This window comes from Balaenoptera physalus (genome assembly GCF_965194825.1).
Source record: "Balaenoptera physalus genome assembly, chromosome: 13".
NCBI lineage: Eukaryota > Metazoa > Chordata > Mammalia > Artiodactyla > Balaenopteridae > Balaenoptera > Balaenoptera physalus.
The window spans coordinates 81,988,158-82,003,862 of NC_138892.1; the positions used below are offsets into that span (position 1 = coordinate 81,988,158).

The following is a 15,705-nucleotide window of genomic DNA, read 5'->3' on the forward strand; positions in this document are numbered from 1 at the left end:
CCAGCAAATGTTGGAATTGGGCCCTTGTTTGAGGTTTCTGCCAGCCAACTTTACAGGATGTCATCTTTGGCACTGTTAGCCCATGTGATTTAATACCTTACTCTGTTTTCTCTTATCTTAATTAAAAAATGAGAGAAAATTAAAAAAATAAAGACCACATTAATAGAAAACAATTGAGACAGAGATGGTTCTCAAAGGAACACCTCCTAAGTCTCAGTTGAATGTCCACTGGTCAAGCTGTGAAGGAAAAGAAGAAAATTAAAGACTATGTGCCCAGTATTAGAAATATATATTTGAAGAGTGTGAAATAAAATTAAAGATTTGATTTTCCGTTTTAGTTCTCTAGCAATGAAAACTCCTATAACACATAAGTTCATATAGACCACATAAATCCAACTTTTTAACTTTTGATTTTCAGAAATGCTGCACATCGGTACAAGAGTAAAGAGGTGGCCAGTACAAATCAAGGAAGCACCTGTGCCAGGTGATTCTCCATGGTGGCCACCAGGAGGCACCATCAGCTCATTCATAACTGCCTTGGCCGGGGAGCTGTAAGTGAAGGATGACGTTTCCAGTGTGGTTTAAGAAGGAAAAAACAAATTGCTGTTTAATACATTCATTCAGTTGGGACTTTTACAAATTAGTATTTGTAACCAAGAGACTGCCAGAGATTCAGGATGTGATTCAGTTTTTGCTGTCACTGACATCCCTTGTATAAATGCTTTTAAATGCAGTCTTAAGGGTAACTGATTCTCACTTCTCCATTCTCTCAAGAGCCTGTAGAATTATTCCAGTTCTGACAAGTCCCCAGTAGCTTTGTCTGCTGGAGTAGATTATTTTATCTCTTTGAACCCTGAAACACCAAATCTAAGTAAGAATCTGACCTTAGATCTTTATTTAAATTTGATAAACTGTCGCACTTACATTTATCTGCGTAAGTGCTATTGGTGTCAAGACAGGAGTCAGATTCTAGACTAAATCAAAACCTGAGTCAAGAAAATGGCAGTCATGCAGCCCCTCTCGGTTCCCAGGGCTCCGCTCCTGGGAAGACACCTAGTGTTGCTGCGTGATGGCTGTAGGCCCCCCTTCTCTTGCACTAATGTTGTCCAGTATGCTTTCCCCTTTCAGCTGTTTCCTATTGCTGACAATCTGCTTACTTAAAGCCTAAGTTACCCTAACCTATTTAAAAGACAACTGGGCTGTGTGAGAAGCTTTGGCTGGTAAGCCTTGCTGGCTGCTAAAGAGGGTCTTCCTGGGAAGCAGAAAGCTGATGGGGACCTCACAGTCAGGGTCTGGTCCAAAAGCCAAATTTGGCAGGGCACAAAGATGGAGTCTTATACTACCACATTCCCAAGAGACTATGGTACAAAGAACAATACACTGCAACTTATTACATCATAATGAACAAGTAGGGCAGAGGAGCACTGATGGAGGCACACGGTTTGATGGAAAGAGCTCTTAGTTATTGAATTGTTTCAACTGATAGTAGCCAAATCCATTAGTTGTGGGTTTTGTTTGCTGATTTCTCAGGGGACACATCATTTCCACGTGTGGGGAATGCATTTTCCTGTAATGTCCCGCACATACTACAGTATGAATGTGCCTTATTTTATAGTCACTTACCACACCGTACATCCCACAGGCTGTTCCTCCCCATGTCAAGGTGGTCCTCCTCTCCAGTGAAGAGTAAGCAAGATCACAGCACAGTGTTAAGATAGGCTAGACTATACCGGGTAACAAATGAAACCCTGAACTCTCAGTGGCTGAACAGTATAACAATTTGTTTCTCATTCATGCTGATGTTCCTGGTCAGAGCGTTTTCCAGGACAGCTGTTCTCTAAGCAGCAACTTCAGGGATTGGCACTTCTCCTACCATGTGTTTCTGCCATCTTGGAGTCTTCACTTCCAGCAGCGCAGATGGAGAGACAGACAGACTGAAAGAACGTGAGGAAGTTTTATGTAAGGGACGCTGGGAAATGTAGTCTTCCTCTGAGCTCAAAAAGAAAATGAAATGGTTTGGTGGACACATAGAATCAGCTCTGCCACGATCATGAATCTTTATTTCTAACGAAGGAACTTTCTGTAAATATCAAGTTCACCTTTCCCTTTCAATCCCACCTTCTGGGATTCTGTAAAATTTCTAATAACAGGGAGAAATTAAATAAAACTTTCGCATCCTTGTGAATTTATTGCCTACATAACCTACACAAGCATCTTTATCTACATAAGATTTCACTTAACCTGGAAGAATATTCTAATTATAAGCCACCCTCCATAGATGGAAGAACAATGACCACACTCCCCCTCACCCTACCGTTCCCACCTTCAGACTTCACACCGTCTTACAATTAGAACCTACAGCCATTTGTAGGGTCTTGCTTCTCCACATTTGCAAAGCCTTAATCCCACCCCAAACACAACAAAGAACATTAATGTTTCCAAATTCCTGACAGATATTAATCTTTGGGATTTAGGGATGAGATATCAGAATTCCCAAGAATTCCTGAAACCATAAGTTTTTTAAAATACTGCCAACATTCTTCCTACTCTTTATTCATGATTATGGATATAGGAAACAAATTTATTTAATAATTAATAAATATTACGTTTAGTGGTATTACAGAGAACTACAGTCTATGGCGGATATCCAAACACTGAATAAATGTGGGTGAGCATTAGTAGATAGTATTTGAATAAGGTAACAGTCATATCTCCCAGCAAGGTTAACAGCACTACCAGAATCATGTGAAGAAATTGCCAACTTAAGCATTTGTTTTGCTTCCCAAATGTGTTATTTTTTGTAACACCACTCATAGGATTTGTATAAGGTATATGATGCATATAAATGTATTGATATTTATTTTATTTGCAAGAATGACTCACTGTTAGCAGCAGATGGGGCCATGAGCACACACCCATAACATGGCAACAGCTACAAGCAACGTGGGCTGATTGGATGGTGACCGCTTCTCTCTTGACTTCAACCTTCGGCTCCACGTGTCAGCAAAACCTTACGGAGCAAAGCTCAATGGAATTCTGGCACAGACATTGTAAATCTGGGCAAGTGAAACTAACTCCTGTACCAGGACTCGCTCGCTCTCACTGATTGCCAGTCTCCTGCCTGCTGTGGCCGACCTTTGATGAGTCCTTTGCCTTTTACCCTCTTCCCAGTGCTGACTAGTTCCCATTCACTTGGTGAGACCTCCTGAGCGCTGGATGCTGATTCCCTCTAGTTGTTCCTTCTCAGGCTTCCCCCACACACTTCCCTGCCTTACCTACTGCCTACCTGGCCTTGGTCCCCCTGCTTAACTCCAAGACCTGAGCACTGCCAGCTCCCATTTCCATCGATGCTTTGTGTAACACACTGATGATAACTCACCTTACCTATGTGGGCCTTAATGGAAAATACATATATAAATAATATCTTAGGAAAAGGAACCCTCCTATGCTGTTGGTGGGAATGTAAATTGGTGCAGCCACTATGGAAAACAGTATGAGGTTCCTCAAAAAATTAAAAATAGAGTTACCATATAATCTAGCAATCTCACTCCTGGGCATATATTCAGAGAAAACCCTAATTGGAAAAGATACATGCACCCCAATGTTCACAGCAACACTGTTTACAATTGCCAAGACATGAAAGCAACCTAAATGTCCATCAACAAAGGAATGGATAAAGAAGATGTGGTATATGTATACAATGGAATATTACTCAGCCATAAAAAAGGAATGAAATAATACCATTTGCAGCAACATGGATGGACCTTGAGATTATTATACTAAGTGAATGAAGTCAAAGGAAGACAAATATCATTTGATATCACTTATATGTGGAATCTAAAATATGATACAAATGAACTTATTTACAAAACAGAAACAGACTCACAGACATAGAAAACAAACTTATAGTTATATAGTTATATAGTTATATATAGAAAGGAGAGGGGATAAATTAAGGGTTTGGGATTAACAGATACAAACTACTATATACAAAATAGATAAACAAGGACCTACTGTATAGCACAGGAAACTATATTCAATATCTTGTAATAAACCATAATGGAAAAGAAAAAAGCAATAGCTTAAATCTATATATTGAGATAAAATACTTCATATATGATCTCAATCTCATGACACCTCTGAGAGACAAAGATGATGGCAGACTTTGTTTTCTCCATCTTAAGATGAGAAAAATGGATGCATATGGAAAGTGCGATAAATTTAAATGGTCAGCTTTTCATAGGGCTGGACTGAGACCAGTGTTTCTTTTTTATTCTTTGAATAGGTATTTGAATGCCTACTAGTGCCAGGCACCTAACATAGTTTTTATTTCATTGCTTTATATTCCCTAGGAGGGAATGTGCTTATATTAGTGGTGAAGAATAACATTCTACCACTATAATATTTGAACCAGATATTCGTAACAAGAGGTTATGGAGGTAGAGTCTGTGTTGGTTGAATGTTATTTAGAAAGCATTAATCATATCTGAGCACTTTCATTAATTGTTTCTTAATGATTGATGCTAAGAGCTGATTCATCCACCTTTACAGCCCAGAGAGGAAGGTATGGGGCACTGTCAGAGACAGGCACGTGCAGCACTTTGCAGCTTATAAAGTGCTTTCACTTACACGTCCTCCAATACAGTCCTCAATTTTCTGAAGGAATAGGGCCAGGATTATCTTCATTACATAGATGAAACAAAGACAGCAGCGTGAAATGAGATCCAAGGAAAAACCCACTTTTTCACTCTTGATAAATTGGAACAGTATTTGGGGAACCCCACTGGGGGTCAGCAGTGTGGCAAGAAAGTGATTTTGAAGAAATATTCCCAAATTTAATTTTACCCAACTAACAAAGACAGTTAAGTAAATCTTGCAGTTTGGAGAAACCCACCCTAGGTTTTGACAATGCATAAAAGCTTAGATCGACTGCATTTGTTGCTTCAAGTTAGCAACACTTTCTACTGTGTTCCTATTGTGTTTATACCACAGCAAAGCTTTGCAACAGCCCAGGTTCAGGTGCACAACGTTACCGGGGTGACCATCATTGCAGTCGCATCAGCCACCACTGAATAGCCACACAGCACGAGCATGTAGCCCACTCAGCTCCTGTGGTTAGCAGACCGAAAAGCATCTGGGGTGATACTGAACTTGCCACTGGGAGGCGATACAGGGTCGTGATTGAGAGTTTGGGACAGAACCCAGAGAGCTTGAGTTCAAAATCTGGCTTCATTATTCACCAGTGGTGCAACTTGAACAGCTACGTCCTCTGTGATTCCGGCACCTTACGTGTAAATAGATAGCTAATGGCACCAGCCTCAAAGGTTGTTGTGAAGATGAGGGATGGCTGAAGATGCCACCCCGAAACAGGCCACTTTGGCTTGAGGATTATTTTGAGCTAAAGGTACACAGCAGGTGCTCTGACTGGCCCCCTTTTCTTCCTGAAAGCAGGAGATAAACTGCCCTATGGGAGACGTCCAACAACCGTATCATCAAGGGTGGGAAGTTGAGGGAAAGAGACTTCTTTGCAAACAGACCTTGTTAAAATAACTCTTAGCTTTCTTTAGCCTCCCCGTTTACTTTAGTTACTTTTCCACAATTGCCTGTCATTGTTCAATCTAGTGTAAAGGCATTTAGGTTTTGCCACTGCTTGGGGTCTTTATTTCCTTATGAAGGCTCTCATGTCACATAAAACTTATACTAAATAAATGTGTATGCTTTTCTCTGGTTAATCTGCCTCATGTCAATTTAATTCTCATGCCCAGATGAAAACTCTGAGGGTAGAGGTAAATTTTGCCTCCCCTACAAGGATTAAATAGTGTATCTGAAATGCATCAATATGGAAGAAACGTTTATTATTGTTATCTGCAAAATATGTGCGTATATGTGAGTGTAAATGCAAAAAAAATGATCTGGAAGGGAGCACACAAAAATGGTAATAGTGGTTATTCTAGGGAAGGGGAGTGAGATTTGGGGGAGGGGTTGGGAATGATGGGTGACTTTTAACATTTACTCTGTATTTTTCTGAATTTTAATTTTTACATGAGAATTTATTTCTCAGTGAGTTATTTGTGGAACTTTAAAAGTGATGTATAGACATGAACTGTCAGTCATTGCAGTACTATTAGAAAACATCACAACATATACTAAAAAAATCTATCATTTCAGTAAGTAATACAGGTTTTGTGTTTTCTAAAATAACCTGAAAATATCTAGAAAAAATACAAATCTGAAAAAATTCACATTGATTTTTACCATAGGAGAGGATTGCTTCAGGAAGTAGGTAAAGCAGTGTCATAGAAAACTGTATTAATGTGCTCCAATCACATCATCTTAGAAACCTCCTGTGGTGTAATTATAACGGAAGTTAGTACTTGACCATGCCATCCATTTTCATTATCGTGTTGCCATATAGAGCAGTCATCACCTTTAGCCCGCTGCAGTAATATCATCATGTCCATTTGAGTTTCCACATCATCATCTTATATTCTTGTAACCAAAAACAGTTCCAGAAATGTGCTGCTGTCATTATTTCATCTGGGCCACAGCCATGGGTTGTTACATAGGACATGTTTTATTATAGGTAATAAAAGAAAGTCACAACAAAAATAAACTTTTAAATTTAGAGACAATGTTCTGCACTAATCCAGAGGTGTTTTTTTTTTTTTAATTAATTATTTATTTTTTTATGGCTGCGTTGGGTCTCTGTTTCTGCCCACCGGCTTTCTCTGGTTGCGGCAAGCGGGGGCTACTCTTCGTTGCAGTGCGCAGGCTTCTCATTGTGGTGTCTTCTCTTGTTGTGGAGCACGGGCTCTAGGTGTGTGGGCTCAGTAGTTGTGGCATGCAGGCTCAGTAGTTGTGGTACACAGGCTTAGTTGCTCCACGGCATGTGGGATCTTCCCGGACCAAGGCTCGAACCCATGTGCCCTGCGTTGGCAGGCGGATTCTTAACCACTGCACCATCAGGGAAGTCCCAAGAATTTTTGTGTGTGTGTGTGACTTTTTGTGATTCATGTTTGGGAGTATTAGTAAGAAGAATAATTTAACTGAACAGTTTTACCCTTCATTTCAACGGTGCAAACTTTGGGAAGAGGAGCTGTGGTAGAGATGCTTCTGGAGTTCCTATTCCCACAGGGAGAGCCTAACTGTACCCACAGAGGCCTCTGCTGACCCCCTTCCTCCCTTTTCAGGTGTATTGAGAAGCACAGGGACTGTAAAGGCTGAGGCTTGAGATTCCCCAGCTGGTGAAATTGAGTTGAAGATAACTAAGTTAGAGAGACCTCTTCAGTAAGGTAAACAATTCACACTATCCCAAAGGAAATAAAGCCTTTTCCAGAGGGAGACTGGGGGATGGGGGAAGAGAGCTGGGGGAGAGGTTAAGAAGAGGGAAGGAGGAGGACTGCAAAGCAGAAAGGGGAAAGGGGAGTGGGCTTTGAGGAACCAGCCCAGACAGAAGCTCCTGCGATTACATGATACAACCACCAGGTGGCGCAAGCCCGCCAGGTTCCCACCTGTAGTCAAATAAAGCAAGCGCGACTGTAAACACCGTGGAACTGTGCCACATCTAGACAAGAGAGAATTGGGAGGGCTTATAATAGGATTTGGCTTTCTGTTAGATGATTTTGGGAAGGGTTCAGCAGAGTGAGGATTGCTCTGGATTGGGTGCTGTCAGAAAGTGGGGGTATCTTAATGGTTTAGTGATTGAGTATCTTAATGATTTTCATCGAAGAGGTGACAGGAACGGCATCTAGCTAACAGTCACCCATAAAGAAGTGGTAGTTGCTCGTGTTAACCAGGAAGGCAGGGGTGGGGGGGTAGGAAGGGGTTGTGAGGGGGGGTTGTTTGGTCGTTTCTGTGGTTCTCTCAGCTGTTTTGGCTTCTGCTAAAGGCACAGTTGCAGAGTGATCTCTGTCTCACTCCACAGAGTGATCTCAGGAGACAGTGCTATTCTGTGAAACGGTTTATGATTGGTAGGTGTAAAACCAGTTCCCAGCTGTGGAGGCCAAGCCGGTTCCCAGCTGACAGCTGTCGGGATTCCTTTTCTTTCTTTCTTTCTTTTTTTTTTCACGTGCTTCCTATCCACAGGGGTGCCAGCTGTTAGAAGAAGCATCCCAGGAGGTCATCCCCAGGAAAGCCCATGGCATGGTGGCTAAATGCCTGAACTGTGGCCTTGGACGGACCTGACTTTGCATCCCAGCTCTGCCATTCACTGGCTGTGTGACCTTGGATAAGTTTTTTAACTTCTCTGTGCCTGTTTCCTCTTTTGTAAAAGAAAGTAAAATTAGTACCTATCTCTTCTGGAAACTGGGAAAATTAAATGAGATAACATATGCAAACACAACAGTGCCTAACACATGATAGGCATTTAACTTAGACTAATCTACCCTATTCATTATTTGTCAGAGGTCACAATGGTCAGTGCACTCTGGAAACCCATTCAGGGGACTGAAGAATCAAACAATTATTAAAAAAACTTCTACTATCAGCATATGCTCATAAAGGAAGCTGATGGGTTGTCTTTCATTTCTCGTTTGTCCAAAACATATATATTCCAGGCTTAGTAAGGAGGTACTTGAATTCAAAAGAATTATTGCAAGGGGTGAGGGGAACTACTGCCGTGAGAGAGGGCTGTGACCATAGATCTGCAAACATCTCAGAGTTAGGCAAAAAAATTTTCCTCTGTTATAGAGAGGAGTAAACAAGCCTGGAAAGAGCTGGGCTCGGGAAAGTGGAATGAAAGAGTGGCACGAACGGATGATAGATCAGAGAACGTTTGACCTTGAGGTCAGCCTATTCGCAGAAGCTGAGGGTGGGCCAAAGTTCAAGGGCCTGGAGGAAGGAGAGAGCTTAACCAAAGTTTGGTTAACAGTGTTTTGTTGCATTGATCAATGGGGACAAGCAGTTCAGCTAATCATTTATGAGGCAAAGAAAGGGAATCATGAGGGTCTGTGTCTGGCCTTGTCACAGGTGAACAGGGGGCATGTTAAGTCAGATGAGAAAGGACCGGTCTTGGCATTAAGCAAAGGCTGTTGGGGGATTTCTTAATCCTCACCAACGTGTTCCAGGATCACAGGGCTCAGGTAAAATTCAGCGTTGTCAGGTTGCAAATTACATGTTTCCTATTTCTCAAAGTGCTGTGTTTCAGATAAAGGATGAAATTTGGGCTTTAATATGACCTGAGAGATCCTGGATCCTTACACAGAGGCTGAGGTCTGTAAGGCAGAAGGGCCAGGGAAGAGCAGGTTTGTTTGCAAAGCCCTCGGTAAATGGGACTGTTCAGAACATACTCGTTGTGTAACTTGTGTGGCTCTTGCATTGCTTCTGACCTACGAGTGGATCAATAAGAAATAAAACTTGAAATGAGGCAACATCAGCACAAAGGCTGAAACCGTGCTTTAGCTGAACGCGTGTTGAGGGCCCAGCTCTCTGCTGGTGCTTTGGGGAGTCTCAGCGTTGAAATGCTGTTCCGCCCTCTCCCCCTGCAGAGCACCCTCTGCCCCGCCCCCCCCCCCCCCCCCCCCCCCCCCAGTAAACTGTGTTGCTTTCTTCACTTCACCTGTATGGGTTCCAGCGTTTGGCTGGCGTGTCAGGGCTTTCCAGCCGGGCCAGCTTGCACCTGGAAAATCTCCCTCTCATTCTGTCCTCTCCTTGCATAGCCTTTCCTTCTCCATTGACACGGCTTGAGGGCTGCTCATATAGTCCACCATGGAGCGGGGCAATCTTGTAACTCCTACAATTTGCCATGTGCCCTGGAGGCAGCCTGGATCTGGGGTAGACCCTGAGAGGCTGCCCACGCCTGCCCCCCACCTTGGGGAACGTCTTTATTACACGCTCCTGCCAGGTTCTGAGCAGTCAAGCTTTGATTTACTTTCCCTTCCAAGAGCCAAGGGAATAAAGCCGTCAAGTACAAGCTGATGATCTGAGCTAATTCTGCGGATTTATGAAAATGCTCAAAATCCAAGCGGGGTGTGAGAAGCAGCAGCCTGATGCGTGCAGCTGGGAAGTGGGTGCAGTGGGTCCCGCCACCCTCTCCGCCCCGCCCCTTCCTCTTTCCTGAAGGGATTTGTCTCCCCTCCTCCCTGCCTGTCAGGAGCCAATGCCCTCTCCCCTTCTTGAAAACAAAACCAAACGCTGCCTGTTCTGAGAGAGGGTGTGAATCAGAGGATCCTGTAACTGGAAGGGACTTTACTGACTTGTCTGATCCACCTCCCTCCTTTGGGAAAATACTTGTCCCTCCACTTTTGGAAAGCTGGCTCTGGCCCTTTTTCTTTACATCTAGGAAGGTTCTAATTATGAATCTTCCTAGGGGTGGAAGGAAAGAAGTGACTTTTCATCTGCTGGCCTCCTTCCTTCCCCTAGAGGCTGCTTCTTCCTATAGAGAAGGGTAGTTTGTGGCATCTCAAAGGAGACGTGACCAAACATTTAGAAATATCCTCGCATCCAGCGCATTAAAAGAAGGCTGAAGCAGTGTGGACCGTGGGTGTAGAGATAACACTTTCAGAGGGAGGCATTGATTAAATAGAGGGGTGGGGGTGACCTGAGTATTTAGTCAAATGAGGTTGTGAACCAATGCTGCGCTCAATGATGCCCTGCTGTCTGCAGAGAATTCCTGCAAGGGAGCAGGGTGTGTCGTTTGCAGTACATCTTGGGCAGAGTACCCCTCTTCCCCCTCCCCACTTCCAGTCTCTGTGCTCCCAGTGGTGCTGACTCAGCACCAGGCATAGAACTTGGGGCCCAGCTTAAGCCAGTCCATACATCCTTATCCCCAGGCCACCACAACTGGTTCAGAAATGGGCACAAGACCGCAGCTGGTCCAGCCGTTGAATCCCGGGGCTTGTGCTGCAGCTCTCTGGGAGAATCTCTCCCCCTTTCGTTGCACTTGAACCTAAGAGGCTGTGAGGCTGGAGCTACTGCTTCAACCAGCGACTCAGAGCCTGAGGACAGAACCAGCACACAGAGGAGAGAAGAGTCAGCCAACAGAGAAATCTGTTTCTTCTTCACGCTGTTTGAGCCCTGAGTTAGGCCTTTCCTGAAACCAGTCCTCAATTCTGTGTGCTGATAAATTCCCATTCGTCTGAGCCCAGTCTGAGTTAGTTTCTATCGCTGTATACTCAGTCCTAACCGGCAGAGTCAATATGCCTAACACATAATAGGTTTTGGAATGAATGTATGATTCAAGCATGTGTTTATCTTTAATGTACCGGGCAGGTGTCCCCACACACTCCGTCCTCTCTGGTTCCTTTCTTCACGTGAGTTCCAAGAGCTTCATGTGTTTAAATTCAAAGTAGGTGAATGGTAAGTATTAGTTTTGCTTGAAGATGAGCAGAGCTTAAAGTGGGGGGAATAAGACGTGAGGCTCTCTTAGCCTCAGAGGAGCATTGCCGCCTGAACCATCCCCGTGCCCCCCCACCAGTCTGTGGAAAGACTGTCTTCCGTGAAGCTGGTCCCTGGTGCCGAAAAGGTCGGGGACCTCTGGTATAAACTGTTTCGATCCTGTTAGAAATGCTTTTGCCAGCGTTTAGGAAAATTTTTTTTATCTTTGACCTATGTTTCAAATACGTATTACTGGCTAACTATTACGAAATGTAGGGCTTAATACAACCATTTATTTGCATGCGGTTTTACAGGTAAGGAATGTGAGGAGGATTGCCCTGGGCAGTCTGTCCGCCTGGCTTCGTGTGGGGCAGTGAGGTCTGCCCCTACACTTCTGAGGTGGCGTGTTTGCTCATGTGTCAGATGCCTTGATGCTCCTGGGCTTTTCTTGTTGTCCACCTGGGGCTTCAGACCCCAGGCCTTCTTCATGTGGCTTGGGCTTCTCATAGCATGGTGAGCTCAAGAAAGTTGCACTTACTAGAAGCAGGAAATAGATGTTACTAGGCCAATTAAGGGCTATACCCGAAACAGGTGCAGTGTCACTATTGCCATATTCTATTGGTCAAAGCAGTCACAGAGCCTGTCCAGGTCCAAGGAGAGTGTCAAGTTCTCGTTGCAGAAGAACAATGGGGTTGGGAGATACTTTGTGGCCATCTTTAGAACATACAGTCTGCCACAACCCATAATCTTCTAAGGAACGTATCACATGGAAATAATGAGAAAGACGGTATAAAAACAGAGAAGTTCATTATGACTTTTGTAGAAAAAAACCCCAAAACAGTGGAAACAATCTACATGTCTACCAATAGCTAAATGACTGAGTCAACTGTCACACACCAACTAACAGGAATAAAAAGCCATAATAATTGAGAAGATTATGAAACAACATGAACAAGTGTTGCTATAAAAAGAGAAAACATAAAATTCAAAAGCACGTGCAGGGGCTTCCCTGGTGGCGCAGTGGTTAAGAATCCACCTGCTAATGCAGGGGACACAGGTTCGAGGCCTGGTCCAGGAAGATTCCCACATGCCACGGAGCAACTAAGCCTGTGCGCCACAACTACGCCCGTGCACCACAACTACTGAGCCCATGAGCCACAACTACTGAGCCCATGCACCACAACTACTGAAACCCGCGTGCCTAGAGCCTGTGCTCCACAACAAGAGAAGCCACCACAGTGAGAAGCCTGCACACTGCAAAGAAGAGTAGCCCCTGCTAGTCACAACTAGAGAAAAACCCGTGTGCAGCAATGAAGACCCAACTCAGTGAAAAATAAAATAAATTAATTTTTTTAAAAAAGCATGTGCACTATGATGATAATTATGTAAAAACCTGTACACATCTGGATAAAGTCTGGAAGGAAATATGTAGAAATGAAAATAATTGTCTTGAGGTGGTAAGATTCTGCATGACTTCCATTTTCCTCTTTATTGTTACAGCTTCATGAAAAATGAAAATGAGAAGAAAAGAAGAGAATTAAAGCTTTAATTGTCAGTGCTCAGTACTTGGCAGGTACATGTACTGAAGAAGTGCAGGAAAGATATAGGGAGAACACAGTTCTTCCTGTAATTCACTCATTCAGATAAGCTGCCAGGTCAGAGGATCGACAGATATACTTATTTATAATTAACTTTCTGTTATGACCTCTCATCTTCGGTATGCTGATTGTCACGGAAGCAATAATTATTATATTAACCTTGCTATGTTCCTAAGACTGTTCATGATATGAGACTGAAAACGCTTTAAAAAGCTACTATGACATGTAAACATAAGATGATATTTTATTTAATCTTTTTCATAATGACTCCATCTTATCCAGGGTTTCTAAGATTGTCAGTGGCAATTTGGCGTGGGAATTTATCCTAGAATGCTCTAGTGAGAACCTAGTTTACCTCAGTCTCACGGCCATTGTTAGCCTGGGGACTCCATGTTTTGTATGTGAAGAAAGAGGCTGGGGAGTCTGGAATAGTCTATGCTAATCAAACTGCATGTAAAGTTCCTGGAGTGGCCCTGAATTTAACCTGGGTCTGGGAGACCAGGGACCAGCCCGCCTGGGACTATGACAGTCATAGCTGTAGGTGACCTCTAACCCTTCACAGCCGAATCCAACCTTTGAATGGGCATTGCTCTCCAATGTTTAACTTGCCAGTCATTACTGTGTCTTTTTTTTGAAGACATTTTAAAACTTATTAAGGAAGGTGAAAGAAAGTGCAATAAAGGTCAAAGTCTTAAAAAAGTCTGATTAAATAATTGCAAAAACAAATTTTAAAAAAAGAACTATCTGATTAGTTGTCATGACCACTAGTTGTGTTTGAATAGTTAATGACTGGAGAAAACCTGGAGGAGGGAAGTGTTTAGATTATTTTGATTTAGGGCGATTGCCTTTTGGCGAGTTAAAAAAAAAAAACTTATCTACTGGTTGATTCATGTAACTGCTGGTATTCTTAGAATTAGCATTTCAGTATTCTTTTTTCCTGAAATTGGTGTTTTATTTAACAAATGCTTATCTACCAGGCATTATGTGGCATTATCCTGTACTTTACGGGTAATAACTAACTTAATTCTCAAAAACCAATAATGCAGATATTGTTTTACAGATGAGGAGACTGAAGCTCGAAAAGGTTAAGAAACTTGTGCAAGATCACCAGCAATAAGCATGCAACCAGAACTCAGACCCTTGTAGCCAGATTCCAGAGTCCTGTACTACTGTACTGTGCAGCCTGGGTAAGGATTCCATTAGAATTCCATGTTAGCAAATATAGCTACAAAGAATCTAATAAAATATTTCCATATCTAGGTGTATTCTTTCCCATCTAATTGCAGCAAAGACTCCTGTACTCAAAATAATTCGTAAGCTTTCTCTTATTCTTATTCATACAACGCTACATTAGGAAAGATACTGTAATTTACAATACAGCCAAACCCTTTAAGAGGATTTACTTCCTCTCCAGCTACCAGATAATAATAAAAGGTTAAATGTACTGTGCCTTTGCATGGTATGCTTGTCAATTTCACTTGTTCGCCCGCCCACCCCCATGAAACACTCCTCCTGGTATTGAAGACCCTATGTAGTCCCTTGAATCTGGGCTAGCCTTGTTGACACTATTAACCAATAGAATATGGCAGAAGTGATACTGTGTTAGGTCCAAGATTACGTCTTGAAAGGGCAGTAGCTTCCACTTTTTGCTATTGGGAGCCCTGGGCTGTCGTGGAAGAAATCCAATTACCTTGTTGTAGAGACAAATGAAGAGGTCATGTGGCCAGGGAGGAGGAGGCCCAGCTGAGCCCAGCCCCCAGTCAATAAGCCAGCTGATTGCAGATACACAAGTGACCACTGGCAAGATCAATAGAAAAATCACTTAGCTGAGCCTAGCCAAATTGAACAGTTGTTTTAAATCACTAAGTTTTGGGATAGTTTGTTATGCAGCAATAGATAACTGGAACACCAGATGCCTTTGCCTTTTCTTAATGTGCTCATTCCAAAATATTTATTGACTCTCTACCATGTGACAGTTCTAGGAACTGGATATAGTGGTGAAAATTAACAATTAAACAAATAAGTAAACACCTTCTAAGGAAGTTGCTTTCCGGTAGAGATCTGAATGATGAGAAGGAGCCAGCTATACAAAGATTAGAAGGAAGCACGTTCTGGAGATGGTGAGGAGATGCAGTCAGATAGGTAGGCCGGGACTAGATCATGTTTGGGCCCTGGAGGAGTTTGGATTTTATTCTGTGTATAATGGGGAACTATTGGAGAGTTTTACAAAATAGAGTGATATTCTCTAATGTGGTCTCTGAAAAAGATGGCTCTGGCAGCTGTGTGGAGTAAAAACTGTAGGGGCACCAGGCAAGATCAGGGAAATCAGGCAATGGTCCAGGCAGTAGGTGAGGATAGCTCAGACTAGGGAAGCGATTCTCAAAGTGTGGTCTTCTCAGTTTAGTGTTTCCTCAAAAAGTTAAACATAGAGTTGCTCTATGACCTAGCAGTTCTACTCCTTGGTATATACCCATGAGAATTGAAAATACATGTCCACACAAAAGCTTGCACATTAATGTTCATAGCAACATTATTGATAATGGCCAAAAAGTGGAAACAACCCAATTGATGAATAAATAAAATGTAGTATATCCATGTAATGGAATATTATTAAGCTATATGAACAAATGAAGTACTGATACATGCTACATATGAACTTTGAAAATATTATGCTAAGTAAAAGAAGCCAGACAGAAAAGACCAACTAAAGTTCAATTTAACTTTTATGAAGTACCCAGAATTGGCAAATCCATAGAAAAAGAAAGTAGATTAGTGGTTATCAGGGGCTGGTATG

General features: G+C 42.6%; 1 long non-coding RNA gene across 1 annotated transcript in view; it reads right to left on the minus strand.

The window, feature by feature from the left end:
• LOC309640733 overlaps positions 1-15,705 on the minus strand; it is a 242,823-nt gene that overhangs the window by 11,300 nt on the left and 215,818 nt on the right. The window lies entirely within an intron of this gene.